The sequence below is a fragment of the Dicentrarchus labrax genome, unplaced genomic scaffold, assembly GCF_905237075.1.
Source record: "Dicentrarchus labrax unplaced genomic scaffold, dlabrax2021, whole genome shotgun sequence".
NCBI classification, from domain to species: domain Eukaryota; kingdom Metazoa; phylum Chordata; class Actinopteri; family Moronidae; genus Dicentrarchus; species Dicentrarchus labrax.
In genome coordinates this window covers 26,155-39,118 of record NW_026136961.1, presented here as the reverse complement: position 1 = coordinate 39,118, position 12,964 = coordinate 26,155, and positions in this window count along the sequence as shown.

Below are 12,964 nucleotides of genomic sequence, written 5' to 3'. Positions count from 1 at the left end.
GCGCTTGTCTCGTGCACTGCCCACTAACCAAGGAAGAACAGTAAAAGAAAGTCTTTGCCTCTCGGCTCAGAGATCTAGTTGGTCTGATAAAAAAAAACAGCTTCAATTATAATAACGCGCCGCATTTTTTGAGCTTGTTGATCATGGTGGTTGATGCTTTTGGGGCATAGAGGACACATGTAAATGCCTCCAGTTTGTTGCTCAGTTCTGGTGAGAGGTCCCATTCTTGGCCCAACTTCAAGAATGTGTCTTGTGTTTCTTTGTTGTTCATCAGGAGTGTAAGTGCCCTTGTCTTCCCTTTGCCTGCAAAAGCGCTTACAGTGTCACATCCTGTGTATGCAATGCAACCCAATGAGAGCCCTACAAGTGTCCATGCCAACAGTGGCTGCAACCTTCCTGATAGCTACCAGCCTTGTACAGGTTCTTGTGCCACACTTCAGGAACAATGGGGCCTAAATCTTGTCACAGAAGGCTAAAGACATGATAAAGACATCTGTGTCTTCTGAACAGATAACTATAGATTGGTATCCCTCTCTTGCGGCATGGGCGGCATGGAGAAGTAGTCGTCCATCTGCTTCTTCTTGTTGACATTGAAGAGTTGACACCTCCTCACTGTCTTGATATGTAGAGATCTTACACTATCCTTGATTGAGTTCTGCTTGTATGTGTCGAACACAACATTTATATGGAGGACTGAAAGTGCCACAATTAAATAAATAAATACACCATTAAATAATTACTTAAATGTGTCATTAATTAATTAAAATTGGAATTAAATACATAAATGTGTTATTAAAGGTGTCATTAATTAATTCAAATACCGATTCATTTTATGTAAAATACATATATAATTATTTCACTATTTACATTTACATTTCATGGTCCTGCGTTGCAGTGCTTCATGAATTACTTTAATCTGTCAAACTCACCCATCAAAAGTTGGTAGGCGGAACCTAACGCCTGATTGGTTACCCTGCGCATCAAGCCAAGACAAATCAATTCCAGATAATGGATCGATGCAGAGCTAGTGAACACATTCCAATACACTGGGTGGCGCTATTGGACTACTTCTTCTAAATCTGCAGTCACTCTGTGGTCAATATATCGGTCAGAAAGTGCGGAAATAACTCCAAGAACTTCAATAAGTTCCTCTGCTTTACTCGCTACATGCTCTGGGTCAGCAGCTCCTGCTTCCACATCCTCTGCTAAGTCTAAAAATAAAATAAAGTGTTTAACTTTGAAAAATAAAGTGTAGCAGCAGCTTGAGTTTCCCTTTTTCTTTGTTAACTGTTTCATATCTTGATTAACAGTCTCAACAAATTTTATAAATGAATATCAACACATCTTTACAATTGAACAGTTTCTCTTTCTTTCCCTTTTATATCTTTCTACACACTTTCTGTTGTTCAGTGAGAGAATTGAGCTCTAACCTCTCTCCCTCGTTGGGCAGTGAATGAATGGGTCAGGATCAGTGTTGGTCATCTTACTTTAAAAAAGTAATTAGTTATAGTTACAAATTACTTATCCCAAAAAGTAACTGCGTTAGTAACTCAGTTACCACATTGTAAAAGTAATTAGTTACTCAGCAAAGTAACTGTGACGTTAGTTTTTATGGTCTATAATTACATTCTATAACATCTTCTATAACGTTAAAGATGTCCCCTGTGGTGTTCCATTTTCAACCATATATACTGGTGAGTACTCATTATGGGCATAACTCTTTCCCTACTCTGACCTCTATCGTCCTCCCAAACAGGAAGCCCAACACCCAGTTATATATCTTACCTCCTACTCCCAACTTATCCAGTTTGATTAGCAGGCCTTCTTTCCACCACATGTCAAACACTTTCTCTATGTCAAAAAACACAGCAACCACTATCTCTTTATTTGTCTGTGCTTTCCTAATTTCTGATTCTAAGCACAATACTGAGTCAAGCTAAAAGTAATTTGATAAATGTGATTTGTGTATCTAAAAGATGTAAAAGCTGCTAAGATCATTAGGTTAAAATCATCACCAACAACAGCGATTTTAAAATGTATTTAATTTATTTTGGGTGCTTCAAATGTTGGTTTACTACTTATTTTTAGTAGGTAAAAAATTTTGCATTTGAGTTTGGATTATGGTGATTGATTATGGTTTCTACATTTTATTGTGTTTGTATTTAAGGTTTTTCACCTGCTATTGGCCTTGGGAACTTTCAAATAAAAGAAAGAAAGCTGAATCTTGGTCATTGAGTGAATTCCAGTAACAATCTTCTGAAGCAAGCTGCCTTTTCAAGTGGGGGTAACTGCATGTCAAACCTCACAAGAGTGAGGGCCACTTGACACTTATTCTGTGATAATGCTGACAAAGCCATGTCATGATCGTGAAGTCTCGTGATCTAAGAGGGCTCAAAGATTGGCTCTTAGCTTTGACCAAAAACTCCACGTTTTAAAGAAATCCGGATGTACTGTGTGATTAGAATATTTAAATTTGTGCATTAAATGTTTAACAAAAACACGTCATCTCACTAAGATTTGGGAGGAAGAGAGATGTAAAATGCTCAGCTTCTTGTCACCACCTCCTGCTGCTCTCAGAAAGTGAAACTCATATATTATATGGATTCATTACACATAGAGTGAAATATTTCAAGCCTGTATTTCTTGTAAGTTTGATGATTATGGCTTACAGATAACGAAAACCCAAAACTGAGTGTCCCAGAAAATTAGAATATTGTGAAAAAGTTCAATATTGGAAACTCATGGTGTCACACCCTAATCAGCTAATTAATTCAAAAAACCTGCAAAGGTTTCCTGAGCCTTTAAATGGTCTCTTAGTCTGGGTCAGTAGGCTACACAATCATGGGGAAGACTGCTGGCCAAGCACAGCCACAAGCTAAGGATAGAGGAGCATTTCAACAATAATTCCGACCCCTGGCGCATGTGGCAAGGCATCCAGGCCATCACAGACGACAAGCCGACCAACACAACCACACGTCTCCTTGTCAGATGAGCTCAATAACTTTTATGCTCGCTTTGAGAGAGAACCAGGAGGTGGCGATCAAGGCTGCGCTCCCTGTAGACCACCAACCCCTCACACTTTCTCCCACCGACGTGTGTGCTGCTCTGAGCAGGACCAATGCACGTAAGGTTGCCGGTCCTGGTGGCATCCCTGGACGTGTGCTCAGGGCTTGTGCTGGACAGCTGACTGAGGTCATGACTGACATCTTCAACCTGTCACTGGCCCAAGCAGTTGTCCCTAAGTGCTTCAAAACCACATCCATCGTGCTGGTGCCCAAACACTCAACTGCAGCTCACCTTAGTGACTTCCGCTCTGTTGCACTCACCCCTACCATCATTAAGTGGCTTGACAGGCTGGTCCTGGCTCACCTCAAAACCAGCCTACCACCCACACTGGTCCCCTTCCAATTCGCATACTGATAGAATAGGAGTACAGAAGATATCATCTCTATAGCGCTACACTCCGCCCACCTGGACAACAGTAACACTTATGTGAGAATGCTGTTCATTGACTTCAATTTAGCATTCAACACCATCATCCCCTTCGGTTTGATCACCAAATTCAGCAAACCAAACGCATCAACACCTCCCTCTGCAACTGGATACTGGACTTTCTAACCAACAGACCCCAATCTGTACGGTTAGACAACCACACCTCCTCAACCCTAACCCTGAACACCGGTGTCCCACAGAGCTATGTGATGAGCCCCCTCTTCTACTCCCTCTTCAACCACGATTGCACACCTGGACATGGTTCCTTCACCATCATCAAGTTTGTGGACAACACAACGGTGATTGGCCTCATCACTGACAACAATGAGTCAGATTACAGGGAGGAGGTCCAGCACTTGGCGACATGGTGCACCAACAACAACCTGGCCATCAACACCAAGAAGACCAAAGAGATCATTGTGGACTTCAGAAAAACCAATGGCGGCACACACCCCCTCCATCCGTATCAACGGAACCGAGGTTGAGCGTGTCTCTAACTTCAAGTTTCTGGGTGTCCACATCTCCGAGGATCTCTCTTGGACACTGAACACCTCAACCTGTCTGTGTTTTTCATGTCTACCGGGTTAGATGCATTCATGTCAACCGGGTTAGATGCTAACTGCATTTCGTTGCCTAGTACCTGTACTTGTGCAATGACAATAAAGTTACATCTTATCTAAACTGATGAATATATTGCAACAAATGTAGTCACTATGTATACATTACTATATACAGATCATGGTATACAAGGTCATGTTTTCTATTAAGCATTGCTGATTTTTATTCAAACACAAGGAAAGTTGTTCCAATACTTTTGGACAGAAGTAACACCCTGTCTGTTTAATAACAAAACAACCTGATTAAACAGCTGTGCCTATTTTAGCAAATACAACTTATTATATATTTATAAAAAGAATCTGACTTGTGACAGTGTACTGATAGTCTCTCTCTCTCTCTCTCTCTCTCTCTCTCTCTCTCTCTCTCTCTCTCTCTCTCTCTCAACACACACACACACACACACACACACACACACACACACACACACACACTGTGGTATTGTCTCTACAGGAAGCTTCAGTTTTTAGTGTTTGACTCTTCTGTTAACAGATGATGTAATACATCAACACACTGATTGGCTGTATGTGACAAAACTTCTGCATTGCTTTCAGGTTCGAGCAACAACAATGCTGATGTAGAGAAAGAACCAAAGAAAGAGTTCACTGTTGATTTTCAACTTGACCTTGTGCAACTTATAAATGACAAGACAAGACAAGTTCACTTCCTGTACACAGTTCTGTTCTTTGTTTCTTTGGACTATACTTTTATACAGTGTCATGGCCACAGCTGCTCTCCGCTCTCTTCCTGGCTCTGCTACTCTGCACACCTGTCTGCAGGAGCTCATCACCACTGTCAGTGGCTCACCTGCCTCTCACCAGCTCATCAGTGTGCACTACTTCATCTCCAGCTGTACGCACATCCAGCACCAGATTGTTCTGTTCAACCTCAGTGGTAGCTATCTCACTGCCAACTCAGTTTGTGTCTTTAGTGTTCAGTTTCTTTGTGTTTGTGCTCTAACCTGTGTTTGTTTGTGTCTCAGGATCCTGTTCGTCCTGTTCTTTCACTTCCTCCTCCTCCATTCCACCGCCATAACCAGCCGTTCTGTCTCCTCAACCCTCAAATAACCATAATGATTCAATAACTTCATCTGCCTACTCATCTGTTTATGCCTCAGTCCACACTTTGAGCTCAAACATAACACACAGACCTTTGATAAAACCTTCTGGTCCATGATGAACAAACCAAGTGAAGTTAGAGGATTGGTGCAAGCTTTGACTGAGATGATAAAACAGAACAATGCTATTTACAACGTTAGCCCAAATAAAAGACACTAACATCTGATTTACAAATAATATAAAAACTGATCTGTCACTCACAGGTTGTACAGTGTTTTGAGCTCTCAGGGCCACTGTAGTTTTGCCTATAGGGTTTAGTAAAGGTTTGGTAAAAATGTCTTTTTTTTATTTTGTTAGTCAGCATTTTGTCAGGAGAGATCCAAACAACATTTGTTTTTTTGGCCTTGGTTCACCCTAAATTATTGCTTCAGTTTATTATTTATTGCACCTCAATACATTTTTTACTTTGATTGCAATTCAGTGTTAAGTGTTTGGTTTAGGAACTGAGAACTAACTTTTACATTGTACACCTAGATGGTAGTGTAACGACGATAATCCAAAAGGAGAAGTATGTCACATGACAGATTTCTACTTTCACTTGGTGCAATTCTTTTACTTTATTTTTTATTTTTTGTCCATTGAATCCTCTTGCAGTGTTTAATGATTCAATATGCTGGATCATATTACAAACTTGATCTTCTTTCCAACAGGAAATTTAATTACAATAGAAAAATATCCTGTGTGTGAGGGAACCTAATAGATAAGAGGAATGGATTCAGAAAATGCTTTCCATGTACAAACTGTAATGCAGGTAGATTTCTGTCAATATGTCTGTAAGTCTTCATATAGATAACCACAGGGTTTGTTCCACACAGGGATCCATATAGCAAATGCTTTGATGAAGTGTCTTGTGCTTTGTTTCATCATCTTTCACTTTTGAGGGTTCCTCTTTCTTTTTGCATATGCAGATTTTGCAGCCCTCAAACCTTTCCACTGGTATCACTTCTTAACAAGGGGAGGGCCTGCTTCCTCTGCAACGTGTTGCAAAACACGAAATGCAGACAGCTTGTGGGTGTGATAAAAATGTGATGCATACTTAAAACCATAATCTACAAAGCCTCTAAACAGGATGCATATGCACAGTTCCTGTCATATTATTGATGTACTCTATTCACTGGTTCTCAACCAGTGGTCCTTGAGGGGATTCCAGGGGGGCCCCAGAAAATAGGGAATCTTTTAATGGACTATTCTGATCATACAGAGAGCAATGGAATAACTCAATTTACTAGACAGGGATTCCTCAGACTACTGCAAAAAGGTTGAGAACCACTGCTCTAGCTGATTCATGAGGGGGAAAATGTGCCACACACAAGTACATTAATGCTGTAAAAGACCATTAGTGTAAAAAGTCATTCTGTACAACAAAGACAGCATTGTACTGCTACATCAGCTGATCCTTCAGGGTTGAGCATCCTGAGTTAAATATGAAGGTCAGCTCATATCAGGCAACATTACACACTCACAGACAAAACCTTTAAACCTCTGCCCTCTGATAAAACACCCCACCACAACAATAAAACACAGCAGGTGCTTAAAAAATACCAACATTTCTCCCCAATGTATTGTACTTGTCTTTACAGTCATTAAACCTCTGCCTCCTGATAAAGCACAGCTGCCAACATTCAGAATGATCTCAATGTTAGAGTAACAGATAACAAACGCACGCCAAAACTTTTTCAAAGTAATGCTTAAATGTCCCGAAATACCAAACCACTCCTAATACCCAGGGGGTGCCTCCTCTGGTGTGCCCCCTGGAGAAAGAGCTGGTAACCTTGCTGACATTGTTATGGGTGTGTTGCACCACTACCAGAGGCTGCAGAATCTGTCCCTTGTCTCATGCCATAACCCCGGGACCACAAAGTCTAGTATGGTAGCTGAGAAGCCTTGGGCCTATATCTGGCACCACCTGTCCTGCTGAATGCATGCTAAACACATTCCCTTGTGCGGTGGGACTTTTCCTCCTTATCACACTCTAACCGGCAACAACGGGCCAACAAAATAGCCAAGGCCGAGCATTGTCAGTCTAGTTATTTGACCGGACAGTGAGGCTAGAACATGTGTCTGCCAATCCACAGAGATGTCACGGCAGCCATCACTCTTTCAACTGGCAGCATATCTTCAAGCCCAGTCTTGACTCCATATAGGGGTCTAGTGAGCCTCCGACAGCCTGCATTGAACTGTGGAGCACTGGCAGGGTTGTTCCATGCATTCATCAGCATTAGCTCATAATCTGCTGCCACTGGAACAAAAACCAATGGATGGGACTGGAAAATTCCCACTCAAACCCCCTCTATTCATAGTTCTCTATTCATACTTGGGGCAAATCTGTCACTCCCAAAAGGGAAATCATGTGCATATAGTGAAAGGACGTCAGGTTGACCAAAGTCAACTCGTCAAAGGGAGACATGTCCTCTGATCTTGTATTCGAAACAGAACGCTGAGCCTCAACATTACCCAGCCTGTCCAAAAGACGAGCTAGCTACCACTATCTTCGGCTGGGTGTAATTCGTTGAGTCCTATCTACTAGAACCCTGTCTGCCAGCACATGGCTGGGTAGGTGGAGCCTGAGCCGTTGTGCAGAAAGCTCCCCCTGCCTAGCTCTATGAATGCGCTCCTCCAGAGGGAGCTCAGTAGCAGCACTACACAGATTCTCAATATCCATCATCAAATGTGCTACTCTCAAACAATAGAGGCACTCCTGATGGCCGTAGCGGGGGTCCATCACAGAATTCCAGAAGTGACACTTTTAAGAATTTAAGAATAGTTGACACAAACTACAAACCGTTGTTTCCATCAGACAGCAAATGCATGCACACAAAGATCAATGTTCTGTATAACATAACACATTTGTGGAGCTTGACAGCTGCCAGCCATAATACGTTTGATACATGATGCAGTCATGGTCCCCCACAACTGATCACACAACTGATCAACAGAGTATTTGTCTGGCTCTGGGAACACCCACACCCATGACTAATTTCTGAACTCCTTCAGGCCTGTGCTGCACCCAGTTTCCCAATATTTATGCTGAACCACTGTGACTGAATATGTATCACAGTTTGATACAGCAGATATAAACTGCTTTTGTTTGCCAATAAGAAACTGCAGCGCTACTATGCACTAAAGCTGTATAATGGAAGTAGTCCCAAAATGGCAGACTGTTTAATGTGAAAACACTCCTGTACAGATGATCAGTAAGCTGGATAATGTTGTAATCATACAGGGATATTAATAAGCAGATAATATAATCTAATTTTAATCAAATAACATCATGAAAAGATCGATATCCTCAGGGGCTCCAGTGGATGTCTGACCTATAGAGCATCCACCCTGGCTGTGTCCGCATGGAGCTCACAGTGGAGCACTGCAGCAAAGAATGTACATCATTTTAGTCTTTTGTAAATAGTGTTTCTGGAAGCTGGTGTGATAACTGCTTAGTGGATACAAAATTATATATATATATATATATATATATATATATATATATATATATATATATATATATATATATATATATAATTCTTCTTTTTTTTCATTTGATGACAAATGAAACAGAAGTGGTTTTGGCCACATTGAGTTGCAAGTTTCTCAGCAGTTAACATTTTGACATACACTCACTTGCAAGTTTATTACAGCTAGCTCAAACTAATGCAGTCTAACACAACAGCTCTGCAATAACCCGACCTTTGTATTGGTTAAAAGGTTCAGAGTTTGCTGTAACTGTTTTATAGAGGCGCTGATTCAGATCATTGTGGAAGCTGTAGTTTGTGGTGCTGTTGAACTGTATTCCATTATACTCAGAGCTGTTTCTTTGAAATAAATGTCTCCTGGCAGTCTCTCATGTCTTATTTTGAATATATTTTATTAAAAATACAAGTCTTTCCAACAGTCTCTAAACAGAATCCAGTCTCCATCCAGCAAAACAGGACGCTGAGACAACCCAAGAGCTTATCTTTCTCACAAGAATGAGTGAACCTCCTCACATGCTTGGAGTAGGCAAAAGGCCAGGGTCAGTTAACCATGACAATGCAGAAACATTTACATTTTATACCTAAAAGTAATTTGACACAACAATCATACCACAGCTTGTGATCATCAGTCATGCTGTCTTGTTGAAATAACATACTATTGTCATTATATATATATTTGTATGGAACTGAAAGGAGGAACTGTCACATGATGATGCATTCTCACCATGACCCATTTCCTCCATTTGGTGGTAACAGACAGCAGTATTACACAGAAAGAGTCAGTTCACTTTTTTTCCCTATGTTGACTGAAAACAGCCGAGTACACTTAACATCTTATCAGCATATTTCTGATGAGGACACCAGAATGTCTGCATATTTAAGATAAGATTTTCTCTTCGAGCTCGTCGCCGTCGGACTTCGTCAGTGTTATCTGCCACGGGAACTTTCCAGTGTTGTCGCCATCACTGTCTATATTCCTCACAGTGGTCTTCATCATCACCATCACTGCCATTTATGATGTCCTATTTATTCTCCTGTACAGCACTTTGGTCAACTTTGGTTGTTTTTAAAGTGCTAAACAAATAAAGTTGGATTGGATTGGATTGGAACACAAATTTGTAATTCAGAACATTCATGTGCAGAGCTGTTACAATAGGAACAACGTTCTAGATGGGGAAACAAAAGTGAAAGAAAAGAAGACCTGTTTTGTTTTTTTTTAAACTAGGGGATTACCGTTAGGCCTCACCCATAAAGTTTCCGCTATATGCTCTTTCAGAATAAAAGCTGAGAAATGTTTTTTTTAAGAACATCACAACATTGACAATTTATTTCTTTTATTTAACTTTAAACGCACAAATCATATAAATACTCATCTGACCTGTACTTTATCATCACTTATTGTCATTTAATCCGTAGCTGTATTGCTGTCCTGAATATAAGTGAAAAATGAATTTAAACACCCTGAAAGATGGATTTATCCATAACTGAGAATGTAAATGAATATTAATATGTAAATACTCTGTACAACTGGAGTTGGGACATATCAACTCATGCTTTATGCTTTTTATAGAATGAAGTTTGAGTTTTAATATTTCTTACTTACTGCATGCCCTTACATTATGCAGATACATATCAGCTAATGACTTTGTATTTTGTGTTATTCAGATATATAACACTGCCAAAGCACTTTTACTTTACTGTGAAATATGTAATTAATTAGTTCCAATACAACCAAAATACTACTCAAGTGTTACCTGCAAATGTGAGATAGAATACTTACACTGTTTATTTTTCCACAGTATGTCATTTAAGCAGTCATACATTCTCTGTTTGATAGAATATAAAGTATAAGGCTGCTGTTCCTACCTTCCCTACCCATTAAAGAACTAATAATATTTCCTGAAACAGGGGCACCCTGGGGGTATTGGGGTTAATTCACATGTGGTGATCTAGTCAGTATTTTTGGCAGCAGGACGGTGTGTGTGAGACTGAGTCAAAATAACCTACAGTGTGTGTGTGTTCATGGTAATGAGGGAACATGGCATCCAGTGCAACAGTGTGACTCACTGTTGGACAGCAATGGAGCTGAATGGGACAGAGGAAGAGGATATAAGGCTCACTGGAGATGAATTGCATTTGGTTGTTAAAGTGGTTGCAATCAGGACCCCATTCTGAGCGAAGATATCTTTTTAATAACATGATACAAATGATTAGAACTGGAAAAGTCTTTGGGGATTAGATCCCATCTGCTTCTTCTATAATAAAATTATTACTATTAGAGAAAATATTTATCACCAACTGCCATCAACAGTTATCAGTGGATCTCCAAGTTCAGGGACTTCTGTCAATGTAAACTTAGATATATATTTAGACTGTTTTTCTGCTATCGATCTTCATCAGTTAACTTCAATCATTTCTTCATTGAAGCCATCAACCTGTCTATTAGACCCGATCCCAACTAGGCTGCTTAAAGAAGTTGTTCCCTTAATTGGCACTTCTTTACTGGATATGATTAATCTTTCTTTATTATCAGGATATGTTCACAGTCCTTTAAAGTAGCTGTAATTAAACCCCTTCTTAAAAAGTCCACTCTTGACCCAGGGGTTTTAGCCAACTATAGACCGATCTCTAACCTCCCCTTCCTCTCTAAGATTCTGGAGAAAGTAGTCGCCAAAGAGTTGTGTGACTTTCTACATAACAATAGTTTATTTGAGACATTTCCTGACACTGTCAGGAATCTTGGAGTTATCTTTGATCAGGATTTGTCATTTAACTCCCACATAAAGCAGACCTCTAGGACTGCCTTCTTTCATTTACGTAATATTAGAAAAATTAGACACATCCTATCACAGACAGATGCAGAAAAACTAATCCATGCATTTGTTACTTCAAGGCTGGATTACTGCAACTCTTTATTATCAGGTTGCCCCAATAAGTCCATTAAAACGCTTCAATTAATTCAGAACACTGCAGCACGAGTACTGACAGGAACTAGAAAAAGAGATCACATCTCTCCTGTACTAGCTTCTCTGCATTGGCTCCCTGTAAAATGTAGAATAGAATTTAAAATCCTCCTCCTCACCTATAAAGCTCTTCATGGTCAGGCCCCTTCATATCTTAAAGAGCTCATAGTACCCTATTGCCCTATTCTCTGAATGCTGGGCTACTTGTGGTTCCTATAGTCTCTAAAAGTAGAACAGGAGCCAGAGCCTTCAGTTACCAAGCTCCTCTCCTGTGGAACCAGCTTCCAGTTGTGGTTCGGGAGGCAGACACCCTCACCACATTTAAGAGTAGGCTTAAGACATTCCTCTTTGATAAAGCTTATAGTTAGGGCTGGATCAGGTGAGTCCTGAACCATCCCTTAGTTATGCTGCTATAGGCCTAGACTATCGGGGGATTTCCCATGGTGCACTGAGCTCCTCCCTTCCTCTCTCTTTCTGCACTCATTCATGTCCCATTAATGCATGTTACTAACTTCACTTCTTCCCTGGAGTCCTTGTGCTTTCCCGTCTTGCAGGTTCTTGTCGATCCTGGTGGAGCCTCCTGCCATGGTCCTGCTAGATTGCCATTGCCAATACTGTTGTTGCTGTGCACCTGTCTGTCTGTCTCTCTCTCGCTCTCTCTCTCTCTGCCTCTCTCTCTCTCTCACCCCAACTGGTCGAGACAGACGACCAGCCACCTAGAGCCGAAGGATCTGTCCCTAGGTTTCTGCCTTTTAACAGGCAGTTTTTCCTTGCCCTTGTCGCCAAGTGCTTGCTCATGGTGGTACTGTTGGGTCTCTGTAATTAATGTTTTAAAGAGTTCGGTCTAGACCTGCTCTATTTGAAAAGTGTCCTGAGATAACTTCTGTTATGAATTGGCGCTATACAAATAAAATTGAATTGAATTGAATTGAATCTGATGGGTTTCACATATTTGTATGAAGAGGAGGTGAGAGAGGTGGAGGAGAGTCGCTGTGGTTTGCACTGACAGAATGACAGAACTACAAACAGGGAGGAGAACAGATTTAATGTTTAATGGTGATGTGCTTGGCTGATGGGAAATTGAAAAGGTTTAATCTGACTAAAGAGTAACTGACCATAGTCAGCTGATGAAGAGAGAGCGGGGAAATAGAGAGGAGATTTTTATGAACAAAATATCTTCCTGATTGAACTTCCGCTGGTGAAGTAATTTTGCAAGTTAACTCAGATAAGAACATAATTTAGTTTTAACTTTTGATTAAGCAGATCATACCTCATCTTCTATAGCACGGCTGTCTGTTGATCACCT